Source organism: Odontesthes bonariensis, chromosome 3 (genome assembly GCF_027942865.1).
Source record: "Odontesthes bonariensis isolate fOdoBon6 chromosome 3, fOdoBon6.hap1, whole genome shotgun sequence".
NCBI lineage: Eukaryota > Metazoa > Chordata > Actinopteri > Atheriniformes > Atherinopsidae > Odontesthes > Odontesthes bonariensis.
Window position 1 is genome coordinate 35,751,485 of NC_134508.1, and position 16,170 is coordinate 35,767,654.

Consider the following 16,170-nt stretch of genomic DNA (forward strand, 5'->3'; position numbering starts at 1 on the left):
GTTACTGATCTAATCGAGGGTTTAACAGTAAACGAGAACTTCAGTAACCTATTGTCTGTTTGCTTCCTCAGACACTGAAATTTCTATAAACTGCATGTCAGGCTTTCTAAGCTATTCAGATCTGAGCAATTTAAAACCTGAGGGGTTTTCTGGAAAATATAAACATATCAACAAGAGTATTTTATTCCAAATCATCTCAAGAAATGAGAAAAGCCTAAATTAAGAAAGAGAAAATTACATTTACGAGGTAATATCTTAAGCTTTCATTGTAAATGGATAAGAACTCATATTTATCAGAGGCAAAAGCATGCATGTAGTATACTGCATCATGTCCGAATGGTTTTTGATGTACTTCTAAACTCTGAAGACAATAATGACAAATTATGGACACCAAACTAATCTCAATGGACTACCCAAACAAAGTTAAACATTTCAGATATAAACTTGAACATCAGTGTTGGCACAGATCTTTTACAACAAAATGTTGTATTTGGTGGCAGGAGTCTCAATGTTTGTCACAGTATGCTTGTGTTCTTGTGTTTTTATTCTATAAAATGATATACATAATGTGTTCTATTTACAACCAGGATCTACATAAGACATGAAAAAAGTGTTAAACATAGTGCTCAACATTTACTAAAGTGAGAAAAAGCAAGTTTTTGATATGATTTCAAACAGTTTTAGACATGAAAAGGTTCTGCATTCTCTGTGTTAGTTAAAGCTACATAGAATTTTTTTGTTTAGTCTGATCTGGTAAAAGACATTCAAAATGTACTTGTCTGTTGTTTTTGTTTAAGATATTTCTCTCTGTAAAATATCTGGTCAAAAGAAAGAAAGAAAGTCATGCAGGAGTGTGAATAGCTTGGTTTGAATTGATTTGTGATAGTGAATCACCTTTAAAGCTTCCACTGATCTGCACACTGTGCATCTTTAGTGAAGAAAAATGATACTTTATGGAAAAGAAAAGCATATTATCACATCTGGCCCATGATTCTGTGCAAGCATCGCTTGGAGGCTGTGTTCCAGATCAGCAGGGCAGTGTTTGAGTTCAATGTTACCTTTGCTTCAACATTAATCTCACACATTAGAGTGACTGGCTGTCAGCCCGTGACATGTCTTTCATGGATTAACAGTGTTACTGGAACGATTCTTTGTTCCTACTAATGCTGTGAGCAAGGTATCGAGGGAGCTATCAAACAGCAGATAATTAACTCAGGGGCCGACCGAGTTAGTAATAGAATGATGAATTATTCAGTATTTGTAGGCTCTCTCTCCTCATATTGCAGGCAACACAATAGTCACTGAGAGTCATACTCACTGAAAATTAGAAATTCATTTTTGTAGACTGCACTGTATAAATACACTCAGCAGAATGACTCAACTATTTGAATAGATGTGCCCAAGCAAACAAGCAAGTTCTGTGTTAGGTTTTGTTAAGTTTGTCTTTGTTTTATGCTTATTTGTTTTTGTTTTCATGTTCTTCTTGTCTTCCAGAGTCAGTTCCTTGTATATCTCAGTCTTGCTTTTCTGCTCTCTGCTCCCCCCTCCTGGCCATAGATTCCAACAACAGTTACACACAACCTTTTGTGACACTGAATCAACTTAGTAAATCCTCAAGTGAATGAAACAACACACAAAGCTTTAATATGGGCTATCTTTCAATGTACACTGAGTGCAAGTGCACCATCATTTTTATCAAGACCGAAAGCTCATTAAAGATTGAGCTGGAGAAAAATATTTCCATGGTCCAATAATTCAGAAACTCAGAAACGACACAAGAAGAAAAGCTGAACATTGGAAGCTACAAATACGTCGGATGATAAAGTTTCGGTAAGAGCAGAATATCAAACTTGAAAAAGTGAATGAACAAACAACATAAACTGAGACGTAACGGTTGAGCTAACATACCTTATCAGCTAGAAAGAAAAATAATTAGCGTTTATTCATGCTCAAATTGATCAGGAACCTCACCAAAGTAAGTTTAAATAATATAGAAACACAATAAAAACATTTTTTTGTAATTACCTGCTCCTTTGAATTTGATGGAATTACTTTTAAAAATGTTTGAAACATGGATCAGATGTTGCACATCCAGCGCTTAGGAACTGAGGAGACTGTTGATGTCACTGTATGCATTTTATTCACTGAATTACAGGAAAAAGTTGATAAATCAACAACATTAGTGGCTAATAGTGTTTTCTCAGAGGGAATAAAGGGAACCGTTGAGTATTACGGCTTAAGGGGTGATTCTCCCTTCCAGACATCGTTATGATGGACACACCCAATCCAAAAGCAAACAAGTGTGTGTCTCAGGTAAGTTTCAGTTGTTTCTTTTTAGAATTAAAGCAGCCCATTTGATTCAGCTTATTCGTTGAGATACAGCTCTAGTTACGTAGAGCAAATACACTTCTACACTATTTACGACTCTTGTCTTCCTTCAGGCCAAACATAAGCAGGCAAGAGAAGAGAGGAAAAAGCTGCTCACCCCTGCACACAAGTACATGATTGACATCCTGGCTGACCGGCTGTCTTTGGCACCAACAGAGGTGGAGGAATTTGTTTTGGATTCTCCTTCAGTAAGTTCCTCCTCAGTGTGACTCCAAACTGGTACTAATGCTATCAAAAGCAGAAATATCTCACCAACACAAATCAGAAGTCAGGTGATCAGCTGAGGTTTTGTGGGATTGATTCATAACGCGTTATTTTTGTGGCTTTTTCTTCAGTTTGGTGTGATGCTTTCTAAACGTTTCGTTCCAAGGTTATGTTTTGTTTTTGGTTGTTTTATACTTGCATCGTAATATGATGCAATGATTAATAATGTTTTTGTGTTCTTCCTTTTTTCTTGCTGACTAGCTGCTCGCTTTTGATCATTTCTTCGCCTCGGGGGGCAGCAAAACCATTTCGTTTGTGTATCAGGAGTCCGAAGTCCCAGGAATAGGTATGAAGAAATCTGGAAAGTCTTCAATTGGAAAGACTGTCCATGCTTATTTTAATTGAAATTTTTTCCGTTTGACAGCTGTTATGCCGGGTTTTATATACTAGTATTTTTTTTGAAGTAAAATAGGAAAAACGTCCTATTTTCGAAAAACTGAAATACCGATAGATGATACAATTTTAGGGAAAGTCTTCTAATCAAATTTGATTGATTATCTTGCATGATAAAGACCCAGATATTCCACACAACATTATGAACTGGAATGTTTTTTCATCTCTTACAAAACCATTTGGATTTGATTTCAGAATGTGGGCGCGTATATCCTGGACCAAGCAAAGGGGGCAAAGCAATGAGGCTGTTTTTAGCCAATTTAGCAAAAACGTGCCTCACAGGGATCTGCTGCTCCTTCACACGGACCAGAGTGGACATTCCTGTGAACCCAGAAAACATACACGAGGTAAGGTCAAAGGTGGCGTGTCTCAGTAATTGTTAAGTATTTATTCTTGTGTTATGTGTCATATCAAAAGATGTAATCACTTTATAGAAAAGCTTTTGTTTCAGCTTATTCTTTATCACTACTCTATACAAGCTTGATGATTAAAGTGTTACCCTTGCTTCTGGAAACTTTATTGAACAAGACAAAAGATAAAAATGGCACAGCTACGTCTTAGCTTAGCATCTTCCTTAAACCTCCGGGTTCCCTCCCTGAGCAGCTCACCTCATGGCAGTGTGTGTAGCAACGTATTACATCACAATAATAACATTGTTACAGCTGTCACGTCCAGTTATTGTCATACAAAGAGAATCTCTAATAAAAAAGTTAATTCACTAATAAACACTGTTTATACACAAGCCATTTAGGATGGCGAAGTGATCTTTGATAATGCACAATGTTCTTAAAGGGGAACTCCGGGGCATTTGAAGCGTGTTTCCATTGCTAGAGGTTGTCAAATAATGATAGTATGACACAGAGAGGTGCGTATCTGCGCTCCCTGTGTGGAGATTGCTCTGTCCGCACAGCATGTCATGCGAGGCTAATACGTGGTGGCTAAGGGGCAAGCGCTAACCCTTCCACGTAAAACAACAACTTGCACACTGCAGAAACGTCACACCATTTTATAAACCATATGACAATAAAGTCACAAGCCTTACCATCAAAACCATATGCATGGTTCTCACATTACTGGCATGGGGAGGTTACAAAACAACTGTATAAACAGCATGTAACTCACCGGCTGGTTGTAGGCTCGCGCATGTGAAAGCCCAAAAGAGTCGATGGAGGATAATCCCATATACAAAACAATTATATTCTCTAGAAAAACTGCGTTCAAGTATTTAAAACATTACAACAATACATGCCCAGTAATATTGTTGTAATGTTTTAAATGCTTGAACGCAGTTTTTCTAGAGAATATAATTGTTTTGTATATGGGATTATTCTCCATCGACTCTTTTGGGCTTTCACATGCGCGAGCCTACAACCAGCCAGTGAGTTACATGCTGTTTATAAAGTTTTTTTGTAACGTCCCCATGCCAGTAATGTGAGAACCATGCATATGGTTTTGATGGTAAGGCTTGTGACTTTATTGTCGGATGGGTTATAAAGAGGTGTGACGTTTCTGCAGTGTGCAAGTTGTTGTTTTACGTGGAAGGGTTAGCGCTTGCCCCTTAGCCACCACGTATTAGCCTCGCATGACATGCTGTGCGGACAGAGCAATCTCCACACAGGGAGCGCAGATACGCACCTCTCTGTGTCATACTATCATTATTTGACAACCTCTAGCAATGGAAACACGCTTCAAATGCCCCGGAGTTCCCCTTTAAAGTTATTCATTTGTTGGTCTTTTTAACCTAAGGATTAAAACCAAACATATTTTACTTTACTAAGGTTATGTTAGGAGTTTAATGCATTATTAGCAGTTAGCTAATGTTATGTGCTCCACAACGTTATTTGATGACTATGTTAAACTAACGCGAGCAGTAAAACCTCCACAGACAAACACCCCACCGTACAAAAAATGGCTGTTTACTGAGGAGCCTTTGATCTACGGAAACACCGTTTACAGAGTAACGACTCACCGACATGGTGTGCTGTGTTGGCTTCAAACTTGTTTCTCGTCTTGAGCGTGGGAGGGGGCGTCTTATGTAAAAAGATGGCGGACTTTGATGTGGACGGTCTACTTGTTTTTACAAATGCATGCATCTCCTTGTGGTTCTTCTTTTTTGTTGCCCTCCTCTTCTCTACCTTTTTCCTGGATAAGATCTGTGAAGCGCTGAGAATATATTAAGTCTAGTTGAGTGTATACATGCAGGATGGATTCGACTCCCAACTGCATTATCTGCGTATATTAGTCTGGCTTTGAGAAGTTTGATTTCATTCCCTTGGACTGACACGTTTACATTCATTTTTAGTCTGCTCTGGTTTTTCCTGTTGCCCAGATGTGAGGTGTGAGCTGCTGTGCGTTTTGGCCGCTGGTTTATAATCTGAACGTTTCTTTTTTCAACCTCTGTGGGGTCAATTCATATGAATTTACAGAGCTGATTGCTTGTTACTTTTTCAAATGAAGTGGTTTATGTTCTTTACGTGATTTACAGAAATCACGCTCTCTATATTTGTGTACTCTGCTATCTCAACCAGATGCATTATCAGGTACCAAAGTTTGGCACAGCTGATGTAATGTCAGTCAGTAGTTCGAAGCAAGAGCACATTTTCATGAGAACCCTAACATCTCAAACCAAATCATGTTTCTCCCTCACAGTTGAAATGTTTTCTGCTTCGGATTTCATTAAGTGAAGGGTTGTCTTTTCTTGATGCCTTGCAGGAAATCTTTTTCTCAATGATTGATGCCAGGGATGGCCTCCTGAAAGGAATAAGGGATTCCTACGATGCACTGCTTCCAGCCCTTACTACAGGACAGAACTGGGGAGCTGTAGACAAGTCTAGACATGGAGCAAAACTTAAAAAGAACTTCTTCTATTCCTTTAAACATTTTTTGAACTCTTTAGATGGTAAGAATGTTTCACATTTATTGCCAACTGAATGTGAATAAGTTATTGGAGGGTGGCTCTTTAGAAAGATTGTAACTTTAAGCTCCATCTCTCGGGCAAATCTTACTCAACTGATTTAAAACCATCTTATGTTGAAGTACACAATAACAAGCAATACTGTAACCAAAAGATGGTTTGTAACCAGTACTGATGATTTTGTACTTTGTCTTATTTATACTTCAGATATCCAGAGGAGCAATGAGAGCGTCGTTCATCTGAAAACAGTCACAGATATTGACTTGTCTAAACTGGCCTGTCTGGATGATATGAAAGCTGCGGCTGCCAACTTTGACATGGTGCAACGGCTGGAAGAAATTCTGATGCAATGGTGCAAACAAATCGAGCAGGTTGGTAGATTTCAGAGTTTATATTTGATCCAACAACCTTAATTTGTGCTGTTAAATGCTAAAAATGAATTTGCGATGACTGTGATAGGCACAAAGCTCATTGGTTAGAGATGGTGACATCAGGCCAAGATGGATCAGATAGTTATGGAAGATTGGGAATATGATAGGATTGCTCAGACAGCAAAGCTTAATGGTGATGTTGGTGATGTATCCATTGTCATCAGGTCCTGATGGAGAGTGATTTGTTGAGGAAAGAGGATGATTCTGCCGGACCACTGAGTGAGTTAGAACACTGGAAACGAATGTCTTTACAGTACAACTCTATCATCGATCACATCAAAAGCCCAGAGTGTAAGGCGGTGGTGATGGTGCTCCATCTCAACCATTCCAAAATAATGAAGGTACTGACACAAGTGTTCAATGTACACAGAGTAATACCAAAGCTATTGAACATTTTCACTTTGTATCAGTTTTAGTGTATGTAGTTAAGGTTTGCTGCATGTAAAGAGAAATTAAAAACAGTCTGTGATACATAAATCATGACAAATGCCTGAAAATTGCAATGTAGAAGATATCGACGTTGGATAGCTTGCAATGATCATGGATTCAGTGTTCACTGCATGTAGGTGATCTTCACAGATGTATGAAAAAAATAGTTTTTGGAAATGATTATTTGTTAACACAGTACAGTATGTAGCCGTTCTGCATTAAGATGATGCTGAGTAGGCACTGTTTCATTTCACTGGAAAGTGTTGGTGTCACATCTGAGCCTAGTCCTGAATTATTTCATGTATTCTGATAAAATCCTATGCTAAGATCATTTGTGAATGACTAGATTTATTAAATCAATCAATGGATTCCTATTAACGCAGTCTTGTACCCGTGCAGGTGTGGCGGGATCTCGACACGAGGATAACATATCGTGTCAATGAGGCAAAAGACAATTTCAAATTCTTGTCAACACTTGAGAAAGTCTTACATCCTCTGTACAACAGTGACCCCGTATGTACATTTAACAGTTTGATTCTAATGAATAGTTTGTGTTTGGTAACACTGAATTAATATGTCCTTATTACATTGTTTTGTACTATCCAGGCAGCCATTATTTAGACAACTTATATACATTTTTTTTAACAAAGAATTAGTAAAAAGTTTGGAAGTTTGGCAAACTTAAGTGTAGAAATAGATGATAATTCATCTTCATTGACCCTCCTAAATCCTGAAATGTGATTTCAGGTTTCCATGACAGAAAATGTGCCGAAGGTCATCAGTGCCATTCACATGATTTACCGTGTTTCACTATATTACAATACAAGCGAAAAGATGTCTGCGCTGCTTGTCAAAGTAAGTGAAGTGTGTTCAGTTTCTGAAATATTTAAGTTGTCACCGGAAAACGTAACTTTCATGAGAAGACGCAGCGCAAGGATCCAGCTCCCTTCGTAAAACTGTAGCCACACAACTGACCACTTTTCCAGATCACAAATCAGATGGTCACAGCATGCAGATCCTACATTACTGACGATGGCAGTTGTCTTATATGGGATCAAGATGCTGAAAAACTCATCAGAAAAATGCAGGTGACTGAAGCTGATATTACTAAACATTTGGGTTATTATTACCAAGGCTTAAGATTACACATTTTGACATCAGTAGACTGTAGCTGTCATCATGTTTCTTTTATCTTTGGCAGGTCTGTACATGCTTATATCAGGAGTATCAGACCTGTTTCCAGAAAAAAAAGGTACAAGTAATGGAAGAAACTGGGAAAACATTCCTTGAGGTTTCAGAGATGCAGATTTTTTGCAAGTTTGAGAGCTTCTGCAAGCAACTTGAAAAGGTGTTGTCTTTGTTCATTCTCTTAAATCTCCATCCCACTTCTATCATAAGGCCTTGCAATGTGACGACGAATATTGTCTTTTGTAGATCAAGAAAATAATCACAGTGTTCAAGACATTTGAATCTCTTGAAAAGTCAAACATTGAAGGCATTGAGAAATCAGCCAGACAATTCCACACTGTGTCCATGAATCTGAAAAGGAAGAAGTATGACATGTTGTCCCCGAGGACGACTGAATTTGAAACTGATTTTGTGAAGTTCATGGCTCAAATGAGCCACATTGAGGTAAGTGTAATCTACAGCTTGTACCCAAATGTTGGTTCAAGCTCATTTTTTCAGGAAGCCTCAACCAGATGAAGATCTTTAGTGAAAGTTGGGAACAGGTTCATACGTGCAACATCACAGCAACACTCATTTACTCCAAACAGCCGTTGCATTCACACATGGCCACACTTAAAAGAATTACACGTTTAGGAACAGAAAGAAGGACTAGTAAGATTGTAGAATCTCTGAGGAATGAGGATCTACTGCTTGTATCGACACAGCTTGAAGCTGAAAAAAGAAAATAATATTGACGTTGTATTCTCAGAGTATCCCCACAATCTTGTCCTTTTCCACAGAGTCAGCTCCAGGCATTTATGTGTTCGTACTTCTCAAACATCATCTCATCTCAGCAAGCTCTTTGCCTGCTACAGCGGTCAGTACAATTTGCAGAATTTGGAAGTATGACATGAAGACTCTATTCTAACTGTGGCATTAAAAGGAAAAAATAGAAGCAATCTATGAAATTTGTTTTGATAGTTTTCAGAAGCTGAACCTTCCCTGTCTTGCAACTCACATTTCCAACATTTTGGGTGTTATTCTTCAGCACTTTGCTTCAGAGGTGGAGTTTGTGAAAAAGGTATTCAGTTTGCTTGGGCTTAGATACCAAACAATAAACCTTATTAAACGTATTAAGCTGAAAGAAATCTTCAGATGAGTGAAACATTTTGAATTGAAAATGGAAGAAAACTGTTAATGATTTCAGTATGTTTTGTAAACTTCATTTGCAGGTCTTTGACAATCAGAAGGATGACATTCCATTATCCAGAAATATGCCACCAGTGGCTGGCAGGATTGGTTGGGTCAGACACCTCTATAAGAAGATAGAGGAGCCGATATTGTACATGAAAGTGAGACACAGTTTCTATCAGCAAAACAACTTTACAGTTATACTTCACAGTGACATTTTAACGACGATCAAATCTCCCTTCCTTTGCAGGAAAACTCGGACATCCTATGTAGTCCCGTGGGACAAGATGTGGTCAGAATGTACAATGGGACTGCAGCTATGTTGGTCGACTTTGAGCTTCTTCAACACGAAACGTGGATGGAGAAAGTTTCCAAACTAGATCACGGTTGGTTCTCTTGTTCTGATGTCATAATTTGACACTAATGGCAGAAAACAGCCCCTGTCGATTCCATTATTGCACACTGTTAAAACGAGCTTTCTCTGTTCCGTATAACAGTCTTGAACATTACCCTGCTGGTTCGCCACCCAAATACTGGAAAATTAGTCGTCAACTTTGACCCTAAAATAACCGAAGTCATTCGGGAGGCTAAGTGTTTGTTGAAAATGGGGCATAAGGTTCCAACGCAGGCTTCGCTTCTTATCAAGATGGAAAGCAAAATAAATGCCCATCACCTCAGACTAAAGGTAAACCGGGATTTACATTTTTTTTACGGGATTGTTTAACTTAAGAGAATTTGACCTGTATGCCTTTTTATAGACCATTCTGGAAGATTTTGAATCCACTTGTGAGAGCATACCCGCAGACTTCAACAGTTTGATGGCTTCAAAAATAAAAAACGTAAGCTTTTCATACCGTGTGTACGGCAGGTGGTCCGTCTTCTTTAGTGGGAAATTGTTACTTGATGAATGTGAACCCTGCTGTAGGCAGTGGGAAGGGGTTTTGCCGATTTGAGAAATGTCTCGAGCAGACGTGTCCTGAAGAGCTTTTGATTGTAATTCTACATCCTTAAAATGTCCAGGTGGAATCTGCACTTCGACACGGTTCGGTGCTGCTGACCTGGTCTTCCCTCCTCCTGGACAAGTTCTTTCAAAATGTTGAAACTGCTCTGTCTGAGCTCCAAAATCTTGTAAAAAAGGTTTGTTGATGAATAAAAATTCTACTGATACTGAAAAGTATCAACATCAGGTTAAATGTCACATTGTTCAGATATGTTTGGGTTGGTGTGACAGCTCTCTTGGACAAAAGCCACGCTTCTAGATGCCACTTTCTTTTTCAGGTGCAGGATATTTGTAAGATACAAATTGATGATGTCCTCAAAGACATGTCTGAGACTGTTCTGATAGAGCTCCCAGAAGGCCGTGCATCTTTGCTGCAGCAGCTGGTTGACCACAATAAGGCATGATCATCTTATTTTTATTCTCCATATCCATTAAGGGAAGTTAAAGTGTTTTTCATCCATTACGTGAGTTTGAAACAATCATTACTTTGCCAAAGAGCAAAGGCTCGATGTCGTGGTTTGAGTAAACTTTTGAGTTTTCCAATGAACTCTGAATTCTGTTTCATTGAAACGCTCGTAGTGCAACTATTCCTCTTTTGTTTTTCAGAACCGTTGTAAGGAGTGGGCAAAGACACTGGATTACAAATGCAGTTATGTTAAAGGAGCTGTTATGGAGTTGGGTAATGTGTTAAGTGCTATTTATGAACCAAAAGGCACCAAGATTGTGGAGGAACCTGTTCAAGGTGTGTAGCACAAATGTAAATGACTTTTCTTTTCGTATAATTAGCATCTCAGCTTTTTTTATACATATATATATATATTTCAGGGAGGAGTGTGACCTTCTCAAGAGAGAGCAAGAGGCTTTTAGAGGGTCCATTGAAAGATAAACAGATCAAGTTCGAAAAGGTATGATTGGATACCAACTGCAAAACATGTCTTTTCTATAAACTGTTGTGTGCCAACACAGGCATTAATGCCTCAAATAAAAAATCCTCATTTCAGGAGTTTAAGAAGCTTTATGAACTCTTCAGTACAAAGGTATTCGATGCACTTGTCAAAAGCACCAAGTTATCCCTGGAGATCCTTAAAAGGAGAATTTGTGGCACCAAGTGAGTATTTCTGGGTTTAAATAAGAAGAACAGTATCACAAAGAAAGGAAATAACCTCTGAAAGAGTAAAATCAATAAATGTGTATTTTAGCACTTACCAGAGGGCAAAGATTAAGCCGAAGGTGGTCCCACTGATTCAGTCTGAAGCCCAACTGGACAAACCCAATATGGTGAGTTATTTTTTTCTTTCTACTCATGGTTGGATGATTTTCATTCGCTACAATGGTTTATGGTCAGGGGAAATACATTATCTTTAATTCTTTGCCTGTCTTGTCAAGCACTACAATGTTGCTACTATGTCTGATATTTGTCCTCAGGTAATGATTCCCAATGTAGATGAGATCCAACAGGCCATAAATCAACTTATTGACTGTGTGTTGGAGGTTAGCAAGGGTGTTGCTTGGCAGAAGGAGTACAGTCAAGATGACACACAGAACAAAGGTTACTAACTGTCAGCATGCACATACATGACAGCAGACACCTGATAAAACAAGTCCGCAAATGGGGATCTCCCATAAATTGTCATTTGATCAGTTATAATTAGGATTATTTCATTTAAACTTTCATGTATTATATTAGTTTTAATATCATACATTTTTTAAGTTGTTAGACACGAGCATGCAGAAGTCTGTGAAGATGTTTCAAGTGCACTGACTTGTGTGTGTAAACAGGAGCGAGGGGCCTTGGCTGCAATTAGTTATTGTGACGACATTATCACGAGATCATGAGTTTATTCTACTTTTATCTGAGGATAACAAAACTACTTTCCATGGGATAACAAGGTCAATTGCTATAGTTTCCACCAGAAAATGACCGTATAAAGATGCAGCTTATCAGCAGTCAACAAGCAACCTAAATCCCCCAAAAAGCTGTTATCCTGCGTAAAATGTAACTTTTAACAATACAATGGCTGCACAAATACTGCTTTAAAAATGAAATCCCACAACAGACATTGTCAAAATAGCTTACTGTTTTCATCTGACAATCAGGTGTCTGATAAGTAAAACAATCATTTGAACAGGATTGGTTTTGTTCATGAAATTGTCAAGATCAACGTTTGGTTAAAACTGTGTTTAAATTAATTTATTTTCCCTTTTTTTTTGTCCTCATTTCATCACAAAAGGCAACAATTTCTTCCAGAGTGTTTTTGAACACAGGGACATTAAAAAAGTTGTGGTCGATCTGAAAACTGCAATCAGCTCCCAGAAGGAACAAGCAAGTGACGTTTTGAAGCATTTCGATCCTTTCAGGGTGATTTGGAATGTGGACAGGAACCTCAAAGTCCAGGTTTGTTTTCCCTAGAAGACATGTTGGCTGTTTTTTCCCCTATAATGATAACGGTTTAATTGTCTTCATTTTTTTTTTTACAGGAATTTATGGGTAGCAATCCATCCCTGATTCAGATTGAATCTGAAATCCAGTACTACGACTCAGTTGAGCAAGACATTGATGCTATCAAGCCTGAGATTGTTTTTGGGTCTACTGAACTTTCAACAGGTAAGCTGTTGTTTTTTTTTTCCTTTTTTACTTCTATGCTGCCTTGCGAAAGTATTCGGTCCCTTGAACTTTTCAACCTTTTGCCACATTTCAGGCTTCACACAAAGATAGAAAATGTATTTTTTTTGTGAAGAAAACAACAAGTGGGACACAATCGTGAAGTGGAATGAAACTAATTTCAATGTGTCAAACGTTTTTAACAAATAAAAAACTGCACCGCCTTTAGCTGCAATTACAGCTGCAAGTTGCTTGGGGTATGTCTCTATCAGTTTTGCACATTGAGAGACTGAAATTCTTGCCCATTCTTCCTTGCAAAACAGCTCGAACTCAGTGAGGTTGGATGGAGAGCGTTTGTGAACAGCAGTCTTCAGCTCTTTCCACAGATTCTCGATTGGATTCAGGTCTGGACTTTGACTTGGCCATTCCAACACCTAGATACGTTTATTTGTGAACCATTCCATTGTAGATTTGGCTTTATGTTTTGGATCATTGTCTTGTTGGAAGATAAATCTCCGTCCCAGTCTCAGGTCTCTTGCAAACTCCAACAGGTTTTCTTCCAGAATGGTCCTGTATTTGGCCCCATCCATCTTCCCATCAATTTTGACCATCCTCCCTGTCCCTGCTGACAAAAAGCCGGCCCAAACCATGATGCTGCCACCACCATGTTTGACAGTGGGGATGGTGTGTTCAGGGTGATGAGCTGTGTTGCTTTTACGCCAAACATATCGTTTTGCATTGTGGCCAAACAGTTGGATTTTGGTTTCATCTGACCAGAGCACCTTCTTCCACATGTTTGGTCTCCCAGGTGGCTTGTGGCAAACTTTAAACAACACTTTTTATGGATATCTTTGAGAAATGGCTTTCTTCTTACCAATCTTCCATAAAGGCCAGATTTGTGCAGTGTACGTGTGATTGTTGTCCTATGGACAGACTCTCCCACCTCAGCTGTAGATCTCTGCAGTTCATCCAGAGTGATCATGGGCCTCTTGGCTGCATCTCTGATCAGTCTTCTCCTTGTTCCAGATGAAAGTTTGGAGGGACGGCCGGGTCTTGGTAGATTTGCAGTGGTCTGATACTCCTTTCATTTCAGTATGATTGCTTGCACAGTGCTCCTTGGGAAGCTTGGGAAATCTTTTTGTTAGGGATGGCTCGTTTGACACGGACGCTTCGGCGCTCGTTTCATCTTCGTGAAGCAAAGTGGTTCGGCACAATGTTCCGGGGCGTGTATGAAATGGCGCTAATCACGTGATTGATGACGTCCGAAGCGCCGAATGCATTGTTTGGTGGAACCACGGTTCAGAGGTCTCTCATCGTTTGAACACTTGGGCGCGCTATTCTCTATAAAAGGAGAATGAATCCCAAACTGGTTTCCCAACCAGTTCTGTTGCCCTGTCAGAATTGAATTCAATTCATTGCTCTTTTCCATGGCTTCTGGCAAGAAACGTTTTGTGGCTTGGGATCACTTCACCTTGGTTTCTCCTAATAAGGTGATACTATTGTATAGGGGTAGGCGGTATGCACGGTATCATACCTTATGCGGTATTTTTCACCAACGGTAGAGATTTTTTTGCCATACCTTATACCGCAATAGCTCATGAGTCCTGTAGATGGCAGTAATGCAAAGTTTTGAACATCCGCTTGGATATGCCGTGCGACAGTAATCGCAAGACAAGGTAACACGAGTAATTTGTTTTACCACCTGCGGGCTAACCATGCTCCGGAATATGAAACGAGTCAAAGCCGGTGTTCTGTCGATTTCTCCTACTTGTCGAGATTTGCTACTTTGTGGTTTTGCGCATGCGCCGAGACGATTTTATAAGTTTCGTTTTCACGCCCATAATGTTTTGCTACCCTGCGTCTCAGCTGGTGTGTAACGGTAACATCCTCAAAATCCTGATTATTTTCTCTTTTGGAAGACATGGAAAGTAATAAAACACTCATCGTATTAACAAGCAGTTTAACATGCACAAATGGGGTGTCTGAAACATGACGCATATTTGAGCATGTTGAATAAGTGGAAGGCGCCTATGAAAGTTCCGTTATCCAAGAGGCAGCGGCTTTTCGCTCACAGAGTTTATTCGAGGAAATGTACCTTTTCTTGTTTTTTAAATATAAATATAACGTATATATTTTTTATATTTCCTGTGTTTTCTGTTTTGCACAATAAATTTAATTTAATATTGCTGCAAACATCCTGATTGAAAGTGTTTATTTGGTGCTATGGTAACCACTGAGAAACTGTTCTGTTGTAATTTATATACAAAAGTACCATACCGCGATATATACCGTATACCGTCAGTGGCTCAAATTTTACCGGGGTATACATTTTAGGCCATACCGCCCACCCCTACTATTGTACAATATACTATTGTGTGATGTAAGATGTTTGCCAGTTTTTGTTTTTCAAGTGTAAATATAGGCTTTATTATTATTATGGGTATGCATGCTAATATAGTTCTCTTCTTAAAATAAGGGGGCAGCACATTTAAGAATCTAAGTTATGTAGGACAATACATTCATTTTGGACTTGTTTATTTAGCACATATCACAAACAAAGCGCTTGCGGCCATTATTACACAGCTGTGTCCCGTGTACCAAACGCCTCTCTGTCTGTGTTCTGACAGAAAGGTGTGTTAATTACGCAAAGTGTTTCTGAATTATTTAAAACAACTAAAGTGTACTATTATTCTTAGCTATGGATGATGTCTTTAACTAGACATCATGTAGATGGTGGGTTGACGCAGTCACTTAACTGATAGCTCAGTGATTAGCTTAGTGGCTTTTGCATCCAAAGGTTATGAGTTTGAATCCAGCATTTTACAAGTTTGCCCTGCGTTTATTTTCTTGATATGCAGAATTTTATTTTTGTAGTGTCAAGGAAGCAAAAGCTTGATTCTGTGTGGGTGGATATGATTGTTATGGATGTGCAACCATTTTCTATTGTGGAAGATAAAGGTTTCAAGGTACGGTGGCTAGTAGTTCTAGTAGAACTACTAGCCACTTTCAATGTAACACAAGCACTTGTCATATAAAATCACAATTTTCTTTCTTTTACGCTTTTTATTTTGTACATATTAAAGTATAACAAGGACAATGAGGCTGGTTGAAGCAGATGATACTTGCGGTGCACCACCAGATTCCACTGTTCTGTGTGGTTTCAAAGCCCCGAAACTTTGGTTCATTTCCTGGCACAATCAGATGAACTCTGTGGAAGCTTCATGAGGCTTCACCGGCCATCCCTACTTTTTGTATCCAAATCCGGCTTTAAACTTCTCCACAACAGTATCTCGGACCTGCCTGGTGTGTTCCTTGTTGTTCATGATGCTCTCTGCGCTTTGAACAGAACCCTGAGACTATCACAGAGCAGCTGCATTTCTACGGAGACTTG

The 16,170-nt window shown here is 38.9% G+C and overlaps 1 pseudogene; it reads left to right on the forward strand.

Moving 5' to 3' along the window:
- Positions 1–2,271: 2,271 nt before the first annotated feature.
- Positions 2,272–16,170, forward strand: part of LOC142376987 (dynein axonemal heavy chain 8-like) — a 40,043-nt pseudogene continuing 26,144 nt past the window's right edge.